The sequence below is a fragment of the Lissotriton vulgaris genome, chromosome 4_1, assembly GCF_964263255.1.
Source record: "Lissotriton vulgaris chromosome 4_1, aLisVul1.2, whole genome shotgun sequence".
Classification (NCBI taxonomy): domain Eukaryota; kingdom Metazoa; phylum Chordata; class Amphibia; order Caudata; family Salamandridae; genus Lissotriton; species Lissotriton vulgaris.
In genome coordinates this window covers 1,174,403,955-1,174,424,116 of record NC_141691.1, presented here as the reverse complement: position 1 = coordinate 1,174,424,116, position 20,162 = coordinate 1,174,403,955, and positions in this window count along the sequence as shown.

The following is a 20,162-nucleotide window of genomic DNA, read 5'->3' as shown; positions in this document are numbered from 1 at the left end:
ACTGCATGTTCATTTCTAACCACTTTTAGAAAATAAAGTATTTACAAGATATCTCATTTGTACATATTTGTGTTTACAAAATTAACGTGAAGTACCCCTGGAAATAAAGAAAGAATTGAACCGGTGATTTAAATAAAGTATTAACAATTATTTACAATATGGTCCTTCTAGTAGCATGTGGTATTCATTCATACACTACGCAATATCAATTAAGGGAGTGAAGGTTATTTAGCCTGATGGGTAGGGCGGAGATTGTATGGTGGTAACATAACGAGATGATAATGTGGGGATCTAGGGGAAGATTGGGTGAGATTTCTGTATTAAACAAGATCAGGTTTATAAGTGCCTCTTTTCACCCTTTCAACTTCAAAAATATTTTTGTAAAATTAGAAAGATTCCTATGGTGAAGTACCAAAGTCATTACATCTCATTCTCATAGTTCCCTACAATCTCAATTTTACAGAAAGCCACAATATCTCCCTCCTTAGTGAAAACATTGTGTGTATAGGACCATCAGTATTAACCGGTTCAATGTCTATATAAATTGCAACATGTACTATTTCCAGCATCAATTAAGTAAAGACGTCATTCCTTTGGAAATCAGTATGATCAAATGACTACATTATCATCGGTTCTTCAGAAAGTCACAGATGTACATGCAGTTCAGCATCCAGATTATGGCCAAACGGTGCCTCCGTTCCCATACTCAATATCATTCGGGATTCTAGACGTCTTAGAAGTTGCATTTGATCTCCACCTCGTTCTGGTGTTTTACATAGTCTGATTCCCGAATATTTCAAAAGAGAGGTGTCACTTTGATGGTACTCAGTGAAGTGGGAGGCCATTGGGTAGCATGGGTCCTTGTTCTTGATCGCCCTTAGGTGTTGTAGTATCCTCAATTTCAGTTTATTTATAGTGCTCCCAATGTAATACTTGTCACAAGGACATTTGAGTCGATAGACAACACATTTGGATTCACATGTAATGTGGTCATAGATGGTTTCTTTTCTTCCATTCTGAAGTACATAGTGCTTGATGTTCTCCCCATGTTCACAGGCCTTACACTTATGACATTTCCAGAAGCCAGGTGTTGTCAGCCATCTCTGTTTCTTCTCCCTACATACTCCCAAATGACTTTGTGTTAATATGTCTCTTAGGGAAGAGGTCTTTCTGTATGTTATGCTCGGGTTGGCTGATAGGCTTTCATTCAGGGTTTTGTCCATGCGCAAGATTGCCCAGTGTTTTTTATAGGCTTTCTTCAGTTGTGTGCTCTGGTTGTCATATTCCACAATGATTCTAGTTGGTGCACTACTCGAATCTGTGTCATATTCTTGGTTTCTGCGCAGTCTCTTATCCTTAGGTGTCAACAATTCTTCTCTCTTCTTTAGGTGCATCCGATTTCTAGCAGAAATGATGACTTCCTTTGGGTATCCCCTTTCGAGGAATCTGAGACTCATGTTGTTTATCTCTTCTTCTAGATCCTCTACTTCAGAGCAATTCCTTTTTGCCCTCAGCATTTGTCCATAGGGAATGCTCCATTTTAACCTAGTTGGGTGTCCACTGTTAGCATGCAGGATGCTATTGCATGCAGTTGGCTTTCTGTGGATTTTGGAGCAAAGTTTGTTGTTCTTGATAAATACTTCTACATCCAGGAATATCAATGATTGGGAGCTTGTTGTTGATGTAAATTTTAGAGTGAATCGGTTGTTATTCAAGGTTTCTGTGAATTTTGTTAGCGATTCCTCGTCTCCATCCCAGATGACGAATAAGTCGTCTATAAAACGACACCATAGTTTAATTCTGGGTCCATCCGAATCTTCCTGGTCTTTCTTGACCACCTCAGTTTCCCATGCCCCCATCACGATGTTTGCATATGTGGGCGCAAAAGATGTCCCCATAGCTGTGCCCTGCTTTTGGAGATATGTGTCTCCCAGGAAGAGAAATGCGTTGTGTGTTAGACAATATTGGAGCATGTCCAATAACATTATTGAATGTTCCAGAAAATTTACAGACCGTGTCTTGAGGATCTCTTTTACGGCCTCAATGCCATCCTCATGGCGTATTGAGGTGTACAGTGATGTCACATCAATTGTTGTCATTTGATAAGTTGATTTCCATTCACAGGTAGATATTCTCTGCAAAAAATCCATTGTGTCCCTTAGAAAGGAGGGCTGAGTAGTCACATAGTGCATCAAGAAGATGTCAATGAATCTCGATGTTGATTCTAATAGAGAACCTATTGAGCTCACAATAGGTCTCCCTGGTGGTTTAACTAGTGACTTATGGATTTTTGGTAAGAAATATATGGTGGCCATAATCGGGTTGTTTGTTTTCAAATAGTTGTATTCATCGAAGTCAAGCAGACCCCTATCTTTCCAGTTTAATAGTTTTGCATGGTATTCATTTGTCCAGTTTTCTAGTGGATTTGTGTTTAGTTTCTCATAATGATCCTGGATGAGGAGTTGCCGATTGGCTTCTTCAATATAATCCACAACGTTCTGAATAACAAGATTGCCCCCTTTATCAGAGGATTTTATGATTATAGAAGTGTCTTTTCTTAGGTCCATCATCGCTTTCTGCTCATCCAAGGAAAGATTTTGCTTTTCACTTTGTCCTCGTTTCATGGATCTGTCTGAGATCTTCATTATTTCCTCCACCATTAATTCTTGGAATAAGTCAACCTTATTCCCCGGGGGCAGTTGAGGACAGAATTTGGAAGCTCTTTTTAGTCCACTATTTCCACCTATGTTGGTGGGTAGACCAATGTTTTCACAGAAATCTTTTTCCATTTCCGGAGTGATGGTGTTGTCTCTTTGGCTTTCAGAAGGGATCTCTTTGATAGATGTTAAGGTAATCATAGCAGTTAGGTCTTTTTGTGTAACTGTTGTTATTGTAAGACTATCCAAGGCACATGTTTTCTTGTTTTTGTTGATTTGAGTTCTCTCAGCAAAGTGTTTTTTAAGTTTTACCTTCCTGCAAAATTTATAGAGGTCGATGCGAGCATTTGGTGTATTCATTGTTTTCGTTGGGCAAAAGGAGAGACCTTTATTCAAAAGTTTTAAGTGACTGTCCGATAATTGTTTGTTTGATAGATTCACTACTATATTAGGCACGGACATTTGCTTCTTGATCTTCAATTTTTCTTTCCTTTGCCTCGTTTTGGTTTTGCTTCTTTTTCCGCCCCTTCTGGTTTTTGGCTTACCGGTGGTTTCTTCGGGGGACGTTGTTCTCTTCCCCAAGTGCTGGCTCTGCCTCTTCCTCTTTGTCGCGTTATCATGTGCGCGAGTTTTATCTCCCCCTGAAAATCCAAAGGGGTTACATTAAGATCTCCTTCAACTGAGCTTACTTCCGAACTCTCCACCTCCTCTGATGGGTCATTAGATTTATCTACGGTCTTGTCCATGCTGACGTGGCTCCTTAGTGTGTCGTATTTTCGGGCGAAGGTATAAATTCGACCATTCATATAATCAAGTCTATCTCTCATGAATTTGTTGGCCTTCCTTTTTTCTACCTCCATTTCATGTTTTGCTATCTTTTTCTCCATAGCCTCCAATGCTTCTTTGCTTTCTTCCGATATGGGCATGTCTTCGAGTTCTGCTTCCAAAGCCACTATTGTGCTTAAAATCTTTTCAAGTTTCCTCTCTGCATGGATAATCAGGGTTCTCATTAATTTGTAAGAACATTCGTTTGTGTCTGTTTGCCAAAGTTTGATAAGGTCAGCGTCCAGATCATTTAAGGTAGGCATTATTAGGATCCTCAATCCTCGCGGTACTCTTTTGTATTCGATATATTTCTCCAGTGATGTTTTCTCCCACCACTTGTTTATTTCCTGAATGCGCTGAAATTGTAATTCCCGAATTATGTTGGCAACTGTTCTCTCCTTCGTTTTATCACCCCCATCTTTCCCATCTTTCCTTGCATTGGAGGACGTTGGTATTTTGTCATCATTGAGAAGCTCACTCGCCCTCTGCTGGCGGTTCTTTGTTTTATCAGCCATGTGTTTACTTGTAGCTGGGACGGGTTATTAATTGTAATCTGTTTGATACACTGTTATGCTTGTATGGTGTGTTATTTGGTCGTAATGAGATTGGGTTGTCCTGCTCTCCTGATCCCAGGTCCTGGCCGGGCCCAATTCCACGCTTACTGTCGCTTGTCTGTGGAGCACCTCCGTGCTCACACGTTTATCCGAAAATGCTGCGTTGCCCCTTTAAGGATTTTCAATCCGTCAATCTCCCCGATGACGGTGTACTTTCGGTTTCTCCTCGCCGGGCAGTTAGTGAAGACTTTTTCCCAGGGCTCTCGGGAGTTTGGACCAGGCTGTACGTTGGCGACACGGTGAGTTAATTGTGTTATATCTGGGTTCTGTCCCCTTCTTTTTCACACGCTAACAACACCGCACCAAGGCTTCCCTCGCCGGGGTTTGTTAAAGCCGAAGGGCGGTCACCTCTCACCCCACCCGAACACAACCTCCGCTGTGTCACAGAGTTAGGCGGTCTGACAACCACCACGACGCTCCACTCACCCCAGCTCCGGTCGCCTCCGTACTCTTCCGTCTGCTTTTCTTGCTTCGAGTCTCCACGGAGCAGTCCTTCCACGGATCACCTGGTCCTGCAGCAGAGGCGTCGGCCTTTATCGCAAATTGTAGTCAGCTGGATTTTGATCTCAAGATCAATTGCGGACGCTTCACCTCGTCTCGGAGTGCCTGTGTTGCGCGTCCCAGCTTGCGCGCTCGAAATTATATATATATATATATAAATATCACTCCACCAGTGCCAGTACGAGCGTTGCAGCTGTCATGAGCGGTCCAGGTCAGGTCACCGGCAGACCTCTGTATTCACTCCGAATCACCTCTCGTTCTAAGAAGTTCACCCAGACACTCAGAGCTTGCTAGTAATCCTTTATTTCGGCAAGTGAAAAGTCACGACGCGTTTCACCATTACGGCTTGTTCATGCTCGCCAGACCAACAAAATCAGCCATTTTTAAAATCCCAAAGCACACCATCAGTGCCAAATCATGTGACAAACAGGGTAGGCATGGCGGACATCTTTGTCTAGGCAGTTACTTAACTGAAAAAGTGTAATGCATATATAATATTTAAAGAATGCACTGCTTGTTAATGTACTTAACAAGCGTCCATATCTAACTTCTGTCCCTCATATTACAGTTATAAATTGTATAATTATACATTTCACAGAGAGGGCGATTTAACATCTTAGGATATTCTTAACTCATTACACATAATTCAGATATATTGAATGGCAATGTCAAATTCATGCAGATATTAAAGGTATTTGCACAAAAGCATTCGTTACGGGGTAATCCCATCATGTGCATAATGCTAATGCAAGCTCTTTTGCCATTGGCGCATTATCTTCATCATTGGGGAAACTGTGATACGATTGGTTGTGGCTCTACATACTCAAAAATTGCCCTAGTGGGCCAATCGATACATAGTCCGTATCCCCAATCTTGCAATCACGCCCCAGTGGGCCCGCAATAACATTTAAATAGAGTGTTAATACCACAATTCATATTACCAATATGATAATTCAATGATTATTGTAGATCCACATATAGTCCTTGCCCACTAGGGCAATTTTTGAGTATGTAGAGCCACAGCATGGTCTTCAAAATCACTTTGCCTGGGGAAAAAGATGGTGTAAGGTGGCTGCACTCAGTGAGCCTGAAGCTTACTCATCCAATAAGCTGAAGTCACTGCAAACAGAAAGACAGACTTCGGAGTCAGGAGATGTACTGGACAGCTGTGCATCAGTCCACTGTGGTATGAGGAAGGATTTGTGAGGAAACAAGTGAGTCACACTTTTTGGAAACCAAAGCACAACTGGTGTTTTGAACAAGGACAGTTGGTCCACTAAATGTAAAAAAGATGGAAGGGCCAAAATAATCTTTAGCGGCGCCCAAAGAAACTCCTTGCTGAGCCAAAAATAACATAAACAAGTCACGTAAGAGTTTGGCCTGTAATGGGTCAGTATTGTGGGTGCCACACCAGGCAACAAACTTGTCCTAGTGCTCTGCGTATCCAGACTTTGTAGAGGGATGCCTGACAGTTAGAATAACAACCACAACTTCAGATGGAAGATCAAACCCAGTAAGGTGCCTCTGGTCAATCTCCAGATCTGGAGGTGCAGATTGAGCAGATTTGGGTGCAGGATACTGCCCTCCTTCTGCAACAGGAGATCTCCCCAAAGTGGTCGCTTGATCAGTAGACAGTAGCTCATTTCCAGAAGTTCCAGGTACCACACTTAGCTTGCTCAATCCAGAGCCACTGGGATGACTTGGCTCAGTCATTCCTAATCTTCTTAAGAACTCGGCGTAAGAGAGGTACCAGCAAAAAGGCATACTGGAAACTCCAGTGCAAATGTTTGGACAATGTACATTTTCGGAGGTGGCGATAAGAACTGACCTGGTTCCCCTCATTGCTGGAAAATGCTCTGTGACACCTCTGGATGTAACTCCCGTTTGTGACCCACAAGGTGCCATCAACTGAGTTTGTAAGCCCTGGCATTTAAAGATCCTACCAGTTAGTGCATGACCAGTGAAATTCTTGACACTCCAACCAGCTGCAAATATGAATGAAGGGCCTGCTGGCACAGGACCCCTCTATACCCTGCTTGTTGCCATATCAGATGGCAGTGATGTTGTTCATGAGAACTGAGTCAGCCTCATTTTGATGGATGGTAGGAAGTCTTTCAGCAACACAAAAATGGGCCGCAACTCCAAAAGGTTAAAGTGGAGATGGGTCTCTGCTGGAGTCCTCGGATTTCCACCTCTCCCAGATGACCTCCCCATCCCAGCAGCAAAGTATGCATCACCACTGTCAGCTCTGGGTGGGGTATGGAGAAGGGTCTGCTGCAGGTCAAATTGCAGTCAAGCAGCCACAACAGCAGATCCTTTGCAGTCTCCTTTGACACATGGATGGAATCTGACATTTTCCTGGTGCTGGGCCCACTGAGTCCTCAAGTTCCACTGCTGAGCCCGCATATGCCGCCTAGCATTTTTGACAAGCAGGGTGCCGGAGGTCAAGAGGCCCAGAAGCTTCCGCGCCATTCTCACTGAGACCCAGGAATGAGGATGAAATATCAGGATCCTATACCGAATGTCTCAAAATAGCTATGATGGAGAGAAGGCGAGAAACAACAACGTATTAACAATTGCTTCAAAGAAAGGCAGCATCTGCAAATGATTAAGGTGAGATATAGACACATTCCTAGTGAACCCCAGTGATGTCAGGAGGTTCACTGTCATCTGGAGATGATATATACCTGACTGTGGTGACCTTGCTTTCAACAGACAGTCATTGGGGTGGGGAAAAACTGGAATCCCCAACTTCCATAGGCGTGCTGCAAGCACCGCTATCACTTATATGAACACCTGAGTAGCATCAATGAGGCCAAAGAGAAGAACATTAAACCAAACATGCTCCTGACCCAATTTGAACAGCAAATAGCGTCCGTGGGACTGCAGGTAGGGTAAATGACAGGAGTAGTCTTGCAAGTACAAAGCCTCCATCCATTCACCTGGATGTAAGGCAGACAGAATATTGGCCAATGTGATCGTCTTGAATTTGTCTTCCCGTAAGCAAGTGTTTAAAGGGCGGAGATCTAAAATAAGATGAAGACCGCAGCCATTCTTTGGTGAAAGGAAATAGAGGGGTAACAGCCAGTCCATGTTTCCATGGCAGGAACCCTCTCTACGGCTCCTTTGGCAAAAATAGATTGCACTTCTTGTAGCAAGATGGACAGGTACTTCTCTGAAATATGCTCTGATGTCTGCAGAATGTGCAGCAGGTCTAACAGGACTGGCATTGCATATCCCTGTTGAACGATCTGAAGGATCTACTGGTCAAAATGTATCTTTTGCCACCCAGGGAGGAAATGTCTGATCCTGCTTCCCACATTGTGGTTGTGTGCCACTAAGGCCAAACTAAAGTGGCTTGAAGGTTGATGACACAGGGACCAAGGAATAAGAAACTACCAGCCCCAGGTAGCCTGCACGTTGTCTGCTTGATAGCCATTTCCAACTCCTAAAAGCCTGGAGTGCCTGTTGTGGGAAAGGTGGGCCTTGGCGATCCACCAATTACCTGGAGTAGCCTTGAAAGGGGCGAAATTGTTGAGGATATAGTCTTGCAGGGGTAAAAAGGCCTAGGAATGCACAGTGGCACAGCTTTTTAAAGTGTTCCATAGCTGAATCTGCCTTCTTGTTAAATAAGTGAGATTCATCAAAGTCATGTCCATCAAAGAAGATTAGACATCTCCAGAGAAGGCTGTGAATCTGAACGAAACATTCTGCCAAAGCATGCACCACACTAATCCCGACTGATGTACCAAAGCAATCGACAGTGTTCAGCCTAGAATGGATAATATACTTTGCAACATCCTGGCCTTCCTGGATGTTTGGAGCCAGGTTGTTCTAAAATTCCTTTGGGGCTAGCAGCAAGGTCTAGCCATACATGTCCCATAAAGTATCGGCATATCTCCCCAGCCAACAGTTGGCAATGACTGACCAGATGGCTATACTGGCTGAGGAAAACATCTGCTTTCCAAATGCTTCCATTTATTTTGACAATCTGATGGATTTGTTGGGAATTAATTGGGGTTCACTCCACTGGTAGAAGTCAAAATCACCAAATGTTCTGGTGCAGGGTGCTACATCAAGAAGTCAGGGTCATCTGGCACCAGTCTGTGGTATCTGTCATCCCGACTGTTCCCTGTGGACAGGAACAAGGCTTAAACCAAGTTCCCATAAGAGTCTCAGTCTATGCTTCTTTATATGGAAGTAAGGGTTCAGATGAAGTTTGTCCAGGTTGCAGAACTTCTGTCAGTATGTTAGTTTTGAGTGTTGGAAGTTGTAAATACAATACGTCCTCTGCCGACTTACTAGTACAAAAAAGAGGCACTTTCTTCCATTAATGGCCCAGGAGGAAAATACAACCCAGTGTTTTGGGACGTGTTGACCCACTGACTTCTGCAAGTTCATGTATAAATTGACATCATTAAAGTATTGGGGAAAATAATCTCCTCAGCACCATTGTCATCTCCAATGGCTTGATGGCGTAGACCTAAGTCTAAACCAAAAAGTTGTTGGAGTGCTTGGGTACAGTTGAGAGGCAAAAACATGGTTCTATCTTAGTAAACTGTGGCCAGGTGCATCAGTAAGACTTTGGGTTGCAACCTCAGTCAAGGCTAAGTGAAATTGTATCAAAGGCTAATAGATATATAGAATTGGGTTCTTCCTCCGAAGACATGGTGACTAGGGGTGATGTCAAAAGGACCAGCATGGATTTTGGTGCCAGATAGGAAGTTGACTTTGGCATTGGAGTAGAATCCGAGGTGGGTTCAGGAGGCGCAGATTGCACCAAGAGTTAACCTGGCATTGGTAAGTTCTGTGTTTGGCAATGTACAGCTATGCATTATATTCCCGGATGGCCCTCAGATTCATAAGGGAACTGTTAGACCTGTCTGGCTTTTTGGCGAAGTCCCTCCCAATTTTTATTTATTTTGTCCCCTTTTTGCCCCTCATACCATTGTTAATTTTTGTGTCTACTGACTTTTTGTAGGTGTTGGTCAGGGGGATAGGTGTTTTCTTTCCCCCTCATAATATTTTACCTCAGGCCCAGAGGCCTGTTCTGACAGGAAAGTTGGCACCACCTAAAATGGTGGCCACCAACTGCCCCAACTGTCACCAACAGAACTTGGCCATAGCCTAACATAGGGCATTCCAGAACCTTCTGGTCCATTCTGGACCACTGAAGGGCAGCCTATATAAGGCGGAATGCGGGGCAGCCATTTTGTCTACCTGTGGAAGTCAGCTGGAGGACAGGTGGTAGCTAAGGGTGGGAAAAGGTTAGACTTAGGGTTGACCTCCTGAACTGGGAAGCTGCCTATTTGGTCCAACCCCCAACTCCCCTTTTAGTTATTTGTCTTGGCCCCGCTGTGGGAAGTTACTGGAGACCCTGGGCGCCTGTGTGACCCCTAATCTAGAACAGAGGGGTGAGAACAGGAGAAGGAGACTGCGAAGTAGTGAGCGCAGTCCTCTGCCCAGTATTGGGATCTGAACTGAAGAAGACTCCTGACCCTGTCATCTGCCCAGTAAGGTGGGCTGGGGTTCCAGTGCCTTAAAAGTGCACAGTGACTGTCTGCTGAGAGGGCCCCCTTGATTCCCTCCTCCCTTCTGAGGATAGGAAGAAAACTGGTGGCTGGGGTAGCGCTGTACACCCCTTACCTGTGGCAGAACTGTTGGTGAGCCGATCCCCCCTTTGAACGCTAAGGAGTAGAAGTGTGCAGGAAAGTCCCATCCCATCTGAGGAGTCCCGAGCGCTGCTGCCGAGATTGGGACCCCGGGGGCACCTTCCGCGCTGTAATCACGTGTGGAGAAGTGACCCGGCTGTCAGGGAAGAGCCAGAGCGAGACGCGGTAAAACGGCGCCTTCGCGCATGCCCAAAAGCCGATTCACTGTCTTGTCAGGAAGGACCTAGGGTCGGGCAGGTCCGTGAGTAGCGTCTTCCTTTTGAGGGCGGGCGCGAGCGCTTCCGCGCATGTGGAGGAGATCAGAGCCCCGCCGGTCGTTGTGAGGAGGAGCCCCGGGCAAGCGCTTCTGCGCATGCCCACGGAAGCAGTGACCCGCCAAGCAACGCGAGGAGCCGGCTGCGGCCGGAGTGAGTGTCTCCCTACTCCCCTGCTTGCGCGCCACGCAGAGGAGCTGGCCGAGTAGGGAGAGGGAGCTGAGAGTCTCGGCTGTTGTTGGGGGTGATAAGTCATCGGCCCTGTTCTCCGCTCGAGCGCCCAGCAGAGGAGCTGGCTCGAGTGAGGAGAGCACAGGGGAGCTACAAGAGAGCCTTCGCCCCCATTAAGGGATTGCCCGCCTCTGTGGTGTGCTCCGCCCCCCCCCCCCCTCTGTGCCCTTCGTTTTGTCATCTTGCTGCTGAACACAGAGAAGACCACAACCACGCTGTGGAAACAAGTAAGGAGTGGAGATTCAGGGGGAGTGGCGCTAGTGCCTACAGAGCAGTAAAGTAGATCCTGGTCAGTCAATCCCTGCTAACCTCAGGTTGGGGAGTAACATAAGGAAACCAGATCTAGCCAAGGTGGTGAACTGATTAACTGAACTGTGATTCAAGTAAATGAGAGTGAGGTTCTGGCCTAATTTAAGTAAGCGGAGTACAGTCATTATCTAATCACACCTTCTTAGTTCAACTGAAAAGAAACTGCATTGTGATTCTCTTTGTAACTGGTTTAATGACAAGTGAACTGTAAAGTGGAACCTGGCTAACTAAATTGCTTAATAGTTTAAATGTTAATACTGTAATGATATTTGCTCGTGCTTATAAGTGAAGTGTAGTTTTCTCCCAAGATTCTAGCGGAGTATACCTAGCCTAATTGATTCTAGGGTACAGTTATCTTAATGCAGAAGTGTGATAAGAATTTGGAAATACAGTAACTGCTAGTAATTCAAAGAGTGATAATCTGCTAGTAGTTTAAAGAAAGTGTAATTGTTGACCCTGAAAGTAATCTAAACTGCTTGAACTATTTATATGTGAGTTACTGATTTGACAACCCAGAGCATATTATTTTTATATAAAGCAGTACGTATTTTCATATAATTTTGGAGTAGTGTTTTCTTTTTGAGTGTTATTGCGTGGAATTACTTTTGGGTGGTCTGCAACCTTTACACCGTGCCTCTGAGATACTAGTCTTGCCCTAGGCCAGGCTACCTAATTCCAACATATTGGTGCCTAGCGGTGGGATTGCGGACTTGGTTGCAGCTACTTACTAGTAATTTGGCGTAATACACCCAACCTACACCAGGAGTTTTCTCCTTGCGGCCCTCCCAATTAGTCTTTTTGTTTTTTCTAAATTTATTCCTGGTGGTGGGTGGAGTTGGTTTTAGGTTACCCTCACCCCACTGAAATTTCTGGTGTGTATCCAGGTTTGCCAGACTCACAATGGAGTTTGCGGTGGAAAACCTGGAAGTCTATTCCGTGCCCCAATTGAGAATGTTCTGCCAACAAATGGGGGTCTTTTTCAAACATGGTGCTAGGAAGGGGGAGCTCCAGACTAGCCTTAGGGCCTGGGTGGAGGCACACCAAGAGACAAAGGAGGAGGATGAGGAGGTTGACCAGGGCACAGAAGGGGGGGTGGAGGAGTTATTCCGCCATGAGGGGGAAAACTTGCTCACCGGACCAGTGTCCTATTCCAGAAAGGGCAGTAGCATTTCTGGGAAAAGCCTAACAGAAGCTGAGCTCACCGATAGGAGGGAGAAAAGACAACTAAAGTGGGAGTTGGCTAAGATGGAATTGGAGAAAGAGGAGAAGAGGATGGTCCATGAGTTTAGGCTGAAGGAACTGGAGCTCCAAAGTCTACAACGGGGGTCCTCTCCTGTTAGGAATGGTGGCAGCGAACCGAAAGAGCCAGCCAGGGAGACCAAACCCTATATCCCAAAGGACCTGATAGCGAGCTTCAGTCAGGGGGATGATGTTGCTAAGTGGCTGGCCGCTTATGAGGTTTCTTTGAAGGTTCATGGAGTGCAGGAGAAGCACTGGGGGGGGTAGTTTGTACAAGTACATGCCTCCTGCTGGTCGGGACACCTTGTTGGCCCTGGATCCAGAGGAACAGACAAACTACCCCACCATGAAGCTGGCGTTATTGAGGAAGTTCGGGCTCACCCCAGAAAGGTACCGACAGAAGTTTAGGGGGAGCCACAAGATGGGAACTCAGAACTGGGTGGACTTCCTTGATTACGCCAGAAAGGCTTTAGAGGGTTGGGTCAAGGGCAGCGAGGTAAAAGATTATGAGGGGCTGTACGATCTGTTTTTGAGAGAACACCTCCTCGAGAAATGCTTTCCCGAGCTGCGCCAACACCTGGTAGACAGCAAGCTGACCAATCCCCGGAAGCTTGCAGAGGAGGCGGACATCTGGACAAGTACCCGGGTGTCCACCAAGGGGACTGGAGGGGAATCTCAAAAAGCCGGACAGGGCGCCCCCCAGAAGAAGGAGGGGGGGGAGAAAAAGAAAGAGTTCTCTAAAGGTCCCCAAAATAACTTCCAAGGGAAGGGAGCAGGTTTCACCCCTAGGGCAAACCCGCCCCGGAACCCTCATCCTGGCCAGAGCCAGCAGCCCAGGGTTCTCCACTGTTTTGAATGCGGTGGCGTTGGACATTATAAGGGAGATGTCAGATGCCCAAAGAGACCACCCCCTCCCACAGGAGGAAAGTCACCGGGAGTAGCTAGTGTAGCGCTCGGGGAGGAGTTGCCCTTAGATAAGGGGGGTGAGTGGGCGGGTGTCACCTTAGTGTCCCTGGGAGAACGGGAGATGGTGCCAAAGATCCAGGTGCCCCCAAATACTACAAAGTATGGGCAATGGGTTACCATCAATGGCCAGAGAGGGGAGGCTCTGAGGGATACAGGAGCCAGCATGACTATGGTGAGAAGTCAGCTGGTGTCCCCAGAGCAGGTTGTTCCAAATGTACTCCACCCCGCCGCGATGGCTGACGGCAGAATGGGCCACTATCCAGTGGCTGAGGTTCCCTTTGAGTGGGAGGGGGTTGCAGGTTCACTTCGAGTTGCCGTAAGCCCTGCCGTGCCAGTCGATTGCCTGTTGGGGAATGACATGGAACACAATACTTGGAGAGAGGTGGAATACCGGACGCATTCTGCGATGCTGGGTACACCTGACTGGGCCTGTGTCACCACACGGTCTGCGACTGCCCGGAGAGGGAGTTCGCCTGGGTTGGAGCCTGGAACAATGGCCCAACCCGCTGCTAAGAAGGGACAGACCCGGAGACAGAGAAAGCCTGCTCCGGCTTCCACACCCCATGAGACGGATCGGCCACCTGCGGTGGTGGACCAGGAGTCCGTGGAGGGGGAAGTAGACTCTCTGGAGGATTTACCCATCCCTGCGGAGTGGCATGTGGAGGGAGGTCCTACCAGAGAGGAATTCTGTAAGGGGCAGAGGGAGTGCCCCACCCTTGAGGGACTGAGGCGACAGGCTGAAGCCCAAGCAGCAGGTGATGTTACGGGACATTACCATATTTACTGGGAGGATGGACTCCTCTACAGTGAACCCAAGGTACCCTCGCCTGGTTCATCGAGGGCCTTGGTGGTCCCGCAACAGTACCGAGCCTTTCTTTTGGAACTGGCTCATGCCATACCCCTGGCAGGACACTTAGGCCAGGACAAGACCTTTGCACGGCTTGTTCTCCACTTTTACTGGCCTCAGATGAAAGCGGCGTCCAACACATACTGTAGGACTTGTGTAACCTGCCAGGCCAGTGGGAAAACAGGGGTGAAGCTAAAAGCTCCCCTGGAACCACTTCCAGTCGTTAGCACCCCCTTTGAGAGGGTGGGCATCGACATTGTAGGGCCTTTGGATCCACCCACAGCAGCTGGTCACAGGTTTATCCTGGTGCTGGTGGATCATGCCACACGGTACCCAGAGGCAATACCTCTGAGGACAGTCACTGCACCTGTAGTGGCAAGAGCCCTAATGGGAATCTTTACCCGAGTGGGATTTCCCAAGGAAGTTGTGTCCGACAGGGGGACCAACTTCCTGTCAGCTTACATGCGGGCCATGTGGAAGGAGTGTGGAGTGACCTACCGGTTCACCACTCCTTACCACCCCCAGTCGAATGGACTGGTTGAGAGGTTCAATAAGACCTTGAAGGGCATGATCAGAAGTCTTCCCGAGAGCCTGCGGAGGAAATGGGATGTCCTCCTACCCTGTTTACTTTTTTCCTACAGGGAAGTGCCCCAGAAGGGAGTGGGCTTCAGCCCCTTTGAGCTTCTGTATGGGCACCCTGTACGCGGTCCTCTCAGCCTGGTGAAGGATGGTTGGGAGAAATCTCCCAGGAAACCCCCCCAGGATGTGGTGAGCTACATGCTGGCCTTCAGGAGCCAAATGGCGAAGTTGTGGAAGCAAGCTTCTGACAACTTGGAGGCCAGCCAGGCAGTCATGAAAGAGTGGTATGACCACAATGCTCACCAGGTGGAATTGGAGCCTGGACAGAAAGTGTGGGTGATGGAGCCTGGAGAGCTTAGCGCCCTCCAGGATCGCTGGACAGGCCCCTTTGAGGTGTTGGAAAAGAAGGGTAAGGCCACATACCTGGTGGACCTTAAGACCCCTCGACAGCCCCTACGGGTGCTACATGCCAACCGACTCAAGCCCCACCATGAGAGGCCCGAAGTCATGCTGATGATGGTGACTGACGGGGGAGAAGAAGCGGAAAGCGAACCTCTCCCAGATCTCTTTTCGTCCCAAGAGAAGGATGGGTCAGTGGAGGGAGTGAATCTCTCTCCCACTCTCACTCCTGAGCAACGGGAAGACTGCCGCCAGATACTGGAGCAGTACTCTTCGTTGTTCTCCCTTGTCCCGGGAAGGACCCACCTGTGTACCCATGATGTGGACACAGGAGACAGCCCACCAGTGAAGTCCAAGACCTACCGGCTGTCTGACAAGGTGAAGGCTAGCATACATGGAGAAGTTGCCAAGATGCTAGAGCTGGGAGTAATTGAACCTTCCAACAGCCCTTGGTCCAGTCCGGTGGTGCTCGTGCCAAAAGCCGCACCACCAGGCACCACACCTGAACTGAGGTTCTGTGTGGATTACCGAGGACTGAATTCAGTGACAAGGACTGATGCTCATCCGATCCCTAGGGCGGATGAATTGATTGACCGGCTAGGAGCTGCCCAATATCTGAGTACCTTTGACCTCACTTCAGGGTACTGGCAGATCTCCTTGACAGATGGAGCAAGGGAAAGGTCAGCCTTCTCCACGCCTGAGGGACACTACCAGTTCTGTGTGATGCCCTTTGGGCTCAAGAACGCCCCTGCCACATTTCAGCGGCTGGTGAACCAGGTCCTCTCTGGATTGGAGAGTTTCTCTGCTGCCTACTTGGATGACATTGCTGTCTTCAGTAGCAGCTGGGAGGACCATCTGCAGCATTTGCAGGCCGTACTCCAGGCCCTGAGACAAGCTGGATTGACCATCAAAGCCAGCAAATGCCAGATTGGGCAGGGGTCGGTTGTGTACCTTGGACACTTGGTGGGTAGGGGGACTGTGCAGCCCCTGCAGGCGAAGATTGAGGCAATCATGGCCTGGGAACCCCCCAAGACACAGACTGAGGTCCGAGCTTTCCTGGGCCTCACAGGATTCTACCGTCGCTTTGTGAAGGGGTATGGCACTATTGTAGCGCCCCTCACAGAGCTCACCTCTAAGAAACAACCTCGACGGGTAGTTTGGACAAAGGCTTGTCAGCAAGCCTTTGAAAAATTGAAACAGGCAATGTGTGCGGCACCGGTCCTGAGGGCCCCAGACTTCTCCAAGGAGTTCATTGTCCAAACGGATGCATCGGAACATGGCATTGGGGCAGTGTTATCGCAACTCAATGAAGAGGGCCTGGATCAACCTGTAGTCTTCTTATCCAGGAGGCTGCTTCCCCGGGAACAGAAGTGGAGTGCCATTGAAAGGGAAGCTTTTGCGGTGGTGTGGGCTCTGAAGAAGCTGCGGCCATACCTCTTTGGCTCGCACTTCCTGGTTCAGACCGACCACCGACCCCTTCGTTGGCTGATGCAAATGAAGGGGGAAAATCCCAAGTTGTTGAGGTGGTCCATCTCCCTCCAGGGAATGGACTTCCGGGTGGAACATCGGCCTGGAGTGGACCACGCCAATGCAGACGGTCTCTCCAGGTATTTCCGCCTTAGTGATGAGGACTCCCAAGGGGTTGGGTAGTTCTCCCCACTTTCAGCTGGGGGGGACGTGTGTTAGACCTGTCTGGCTTTTTGGCGAAGTCCCTCCCAATTTTTATTTATTTTGTCCCCTTTTTGCCCCTCATACCATTGTTAATTTTTGTGTCTACTGACTTTTTGTAGGTGTTGGTCAGGGGGATAGGTGTTTTCTTTCCCCCTCATAATATTTTACCTCAGGCCCAGAGGCCTGTTCTGACAGGAAAGTTGGCACCACCTAAAATGGTGGCCACCAACTGCCCCAACTGTCACCAACAGAACTTGGCCATAGCCTAACATAGGGCATTCCAGAACCTTCTGGTCCATTCTGGACCACTGAAGGGCAGCCTATATAAGGCGGAATGCGGGGCAGCCATTTTGTCTACCTGTGGAAGTCAGCTGGAGGACAGGTGGTAGCTAAGGGTGGGAAAAGGTTAGACTTAGGGTTGACCTCCTGAACTGGGAAGCTGCCTATTTGGTCCAACCCCCAACTCCCCTTTTAGTTATTTGTCTTGGCCCCGCTGTGGGAAGTTACTGGAGACCCTGGGCGCCTGTGTGACCCCTAATCTAGAACAGAGGGGTGAGAACAGGAGAAGGAGACTGCGAAGTAGTGAGCGCAGTCCTCTGCCCAGTATTGGGATCTGAACTGAAGAAGACTCCTGACCCTGTCATCTGCCCAGTAAGGTGGGCTGGGGTTCTAGTGCCTTAAAAGTGCACAGTGACTGTCTGCTGAGAGGGCCCCCTTGATTCCCTCCTCCCTTCTGAGGATAGGAAGAAAACTGGTGGCTGGGGTAGCGCTGTACACCCCTTACCTGTGGCAGAACTGTTGGTGAGCCGATCCCCCCTTTGAACGCTAAGGAGTAGAAGTGTGCAGGAAAGTCCCATCCCATCTGAGGAGTCCCGAGCGCTGCTGCCGAGATTGGGACCCCGGGGGCACCTTCCGCGCTGTAATCACGTGTGGAGAAGTGACCCGGCTGTCAGGGAAGAGCCAGAGCGAGACGCGGTAAAACGGCGCCTTCGCGCATGCCCAAAAGCCGATTCACTGTCTTGTCAGGAAGGACCTAGGGTCGGGCAGGTCCGTGAGTAGCGTCTTCCTTTTGAGGGCGGGCGCGAGCGCTTCCGCGCATGTGGAGGAGATCAGAGCCCCGCCGGTCGTTGTGAGGAGGAGCCCCGGGCAAGCGCTTCTGCGCATGCCCACGGAAGCAGTGACCCGCCAAGCAACGCGAGGAGCCGGCTGCGGCCGGAGTGAGTGTCTCCCTACTCCCCTGCTCGCGCGCCACGCAGAGGAGCTGGCCGAGTAGGGAGAGGGAGCTGAGAGTCTCGGCTGTTGTTGGGGGTGATAAGTCATCGGCCCTGTTCTCCGCTCGAGCGCCCAGCAGAGGAGCTGGCTCGAGTGAGGAGAGCACAGGGGAGCTACAAGGGAGCCTTCGCCCCCATTAAGGGATTGCCCGCCTCTGTGGTGTGCTCCGCCCCCCCCCCCTCTGTGCCCTTCGTTTTGTCATCTTGCTGCTGAACACAGAGAAGACCACAACCACGCTGTGGAAACAAGTAAGGAGTGGAGATTCAGGGGGAGTGGCGCTAGTGCCTACAGAGCAGTAAAGTAGATCCTGGTCAGTCAATCCCTGCTAACCTCAGCTTGGGGAGTAACATAAGGAAACCAGATCTAGCCAAGGTGGTGAACTGATTAACTGAACTGTGATTCAAGTAAATGAGAGTGAGGTTCTGGCCTAATTTAAGTAAGCGGAGTACAGTCATTATCTAATCACACCTTCTTAGTTCAACTGAAAAGAAACTGCATTGTGATTCTCTTTGTAACTGGTTTAATGACAAGTGAACTGTAAAGTGGAACCTGGCTAACTAAATTGCTTAATAGTTTAAATGTTAATACTGTAATGATATTTGCTCGTGCTTATAAGTGAAGTGTAGTTTTCTCCCAAGATTCTAGCGGAGTATACCTAGCCTAATTGATTCTAGGGTACAGTTATCTTAATGCAGAAGTGTGATAAGAATTTGGAAATACAGTAACTGCTAGTAATTCAAAGAGTGATAATCTGCTAGTAGTTTAAAGAAAGTGTAATTGTTGACCCTGAAAGTAATCTAAACTGCTTGAACTATTTATATGTGAGTTACTGATTTGACAACCCAGAGCATATTATTTTTATATAAAGCAGTACGTATTTTCATATAATTTTGGAGTAGTGTTTTCTTTTTGAGTGTTATTGCGTGGAATTACTTTTGGGTGGTCTGCAACCTTTACACCGTGCCTCTGAGATACTAGTCTTGCCCTAGGCCAGGCTACCTAATTCCAACAGGAACACTTCTCACAGGACTCGAAATTATGCCCCAACTACAAATACCATAGGCACACCTCATTGGGATCTGTCATAGACATGTGTATGTGAAAGTCACAGAATGGTTTTAATCCTGTAGTCTGTGGTGGGGACATTGTTATGTTGCACAAATGAATTCTGGGGCATATTAACAAGATGTGCGTTAAAAAACGCACATCGCACATTTGACTATCGCGGCTATCGCCGGATTTTTTCGCCGTGATAGCGCATTATTATCAACGCGCAGCACATAGGCGATAGTAAATCCTGTGATAGCCGGCGATAGTGAACATTAGTGCGTGAAAACAAGCGTTGTTTTCACGTGCTAATGTGTGCCTTGTTAATATGGCGGGGGTGGATTCAGCTTTATGATCCACACCCCCATGTTACTAATGCCTAACGCCTGGTCAGAGCAGGCGTTGGGAGACCTGCGAAAAACAAGTTTATCCCAGGTCTTTTCCTCCCAACGCCTGTCTTGGTGATAGGGTGTTCCCACCTCCAACCACATTTTGCATGTGTATTTTGCTCAATTGTTTGCGGGGGCGCACCAAACAGAAGTCCAAAGAGAGTATTACTCGTGTATATAGAAAAGTTTCTTATTTATTTGTATCTGTTCTTTTAAAATACAAATCACCAGGCACTTTAAAAAAAAGATCAGCCAACGCGTTTCACTCCCTTTCAGGGAGTTTCTTCAGGGCTGTACGAGTAGACGTGGTTGTTTCACTGTCGCGGCATGGGTGGTCCCAAGCTTGGGACCATCCATGCCGATACATGTTCAAAAGAGCAGTAAGAAAGGAATCTTACACAGGGGTAAGAAAGGAATCTGTGCACAGGGGTGACCCATATGTGTGGCTCTGCTCTGTCACTTCGAGAGTGGAATACGGCCAACACATAGCTGCATGGCACTCCCTAGTGACGTGTCGGAACACTGCTGTGAAAGCTGCTGGATTCACTCTGGGGCCTGGGGAATATTCAAAGATGAGAAATTAGGGGTTATAAGTATCCATCAGAAATGGAGTTATAAGAACAAATTGAGCTGACAGTTATCTGGTGAACTTGAGGGTGGTCTAAACATCTAAACATAGAAAACCTTACA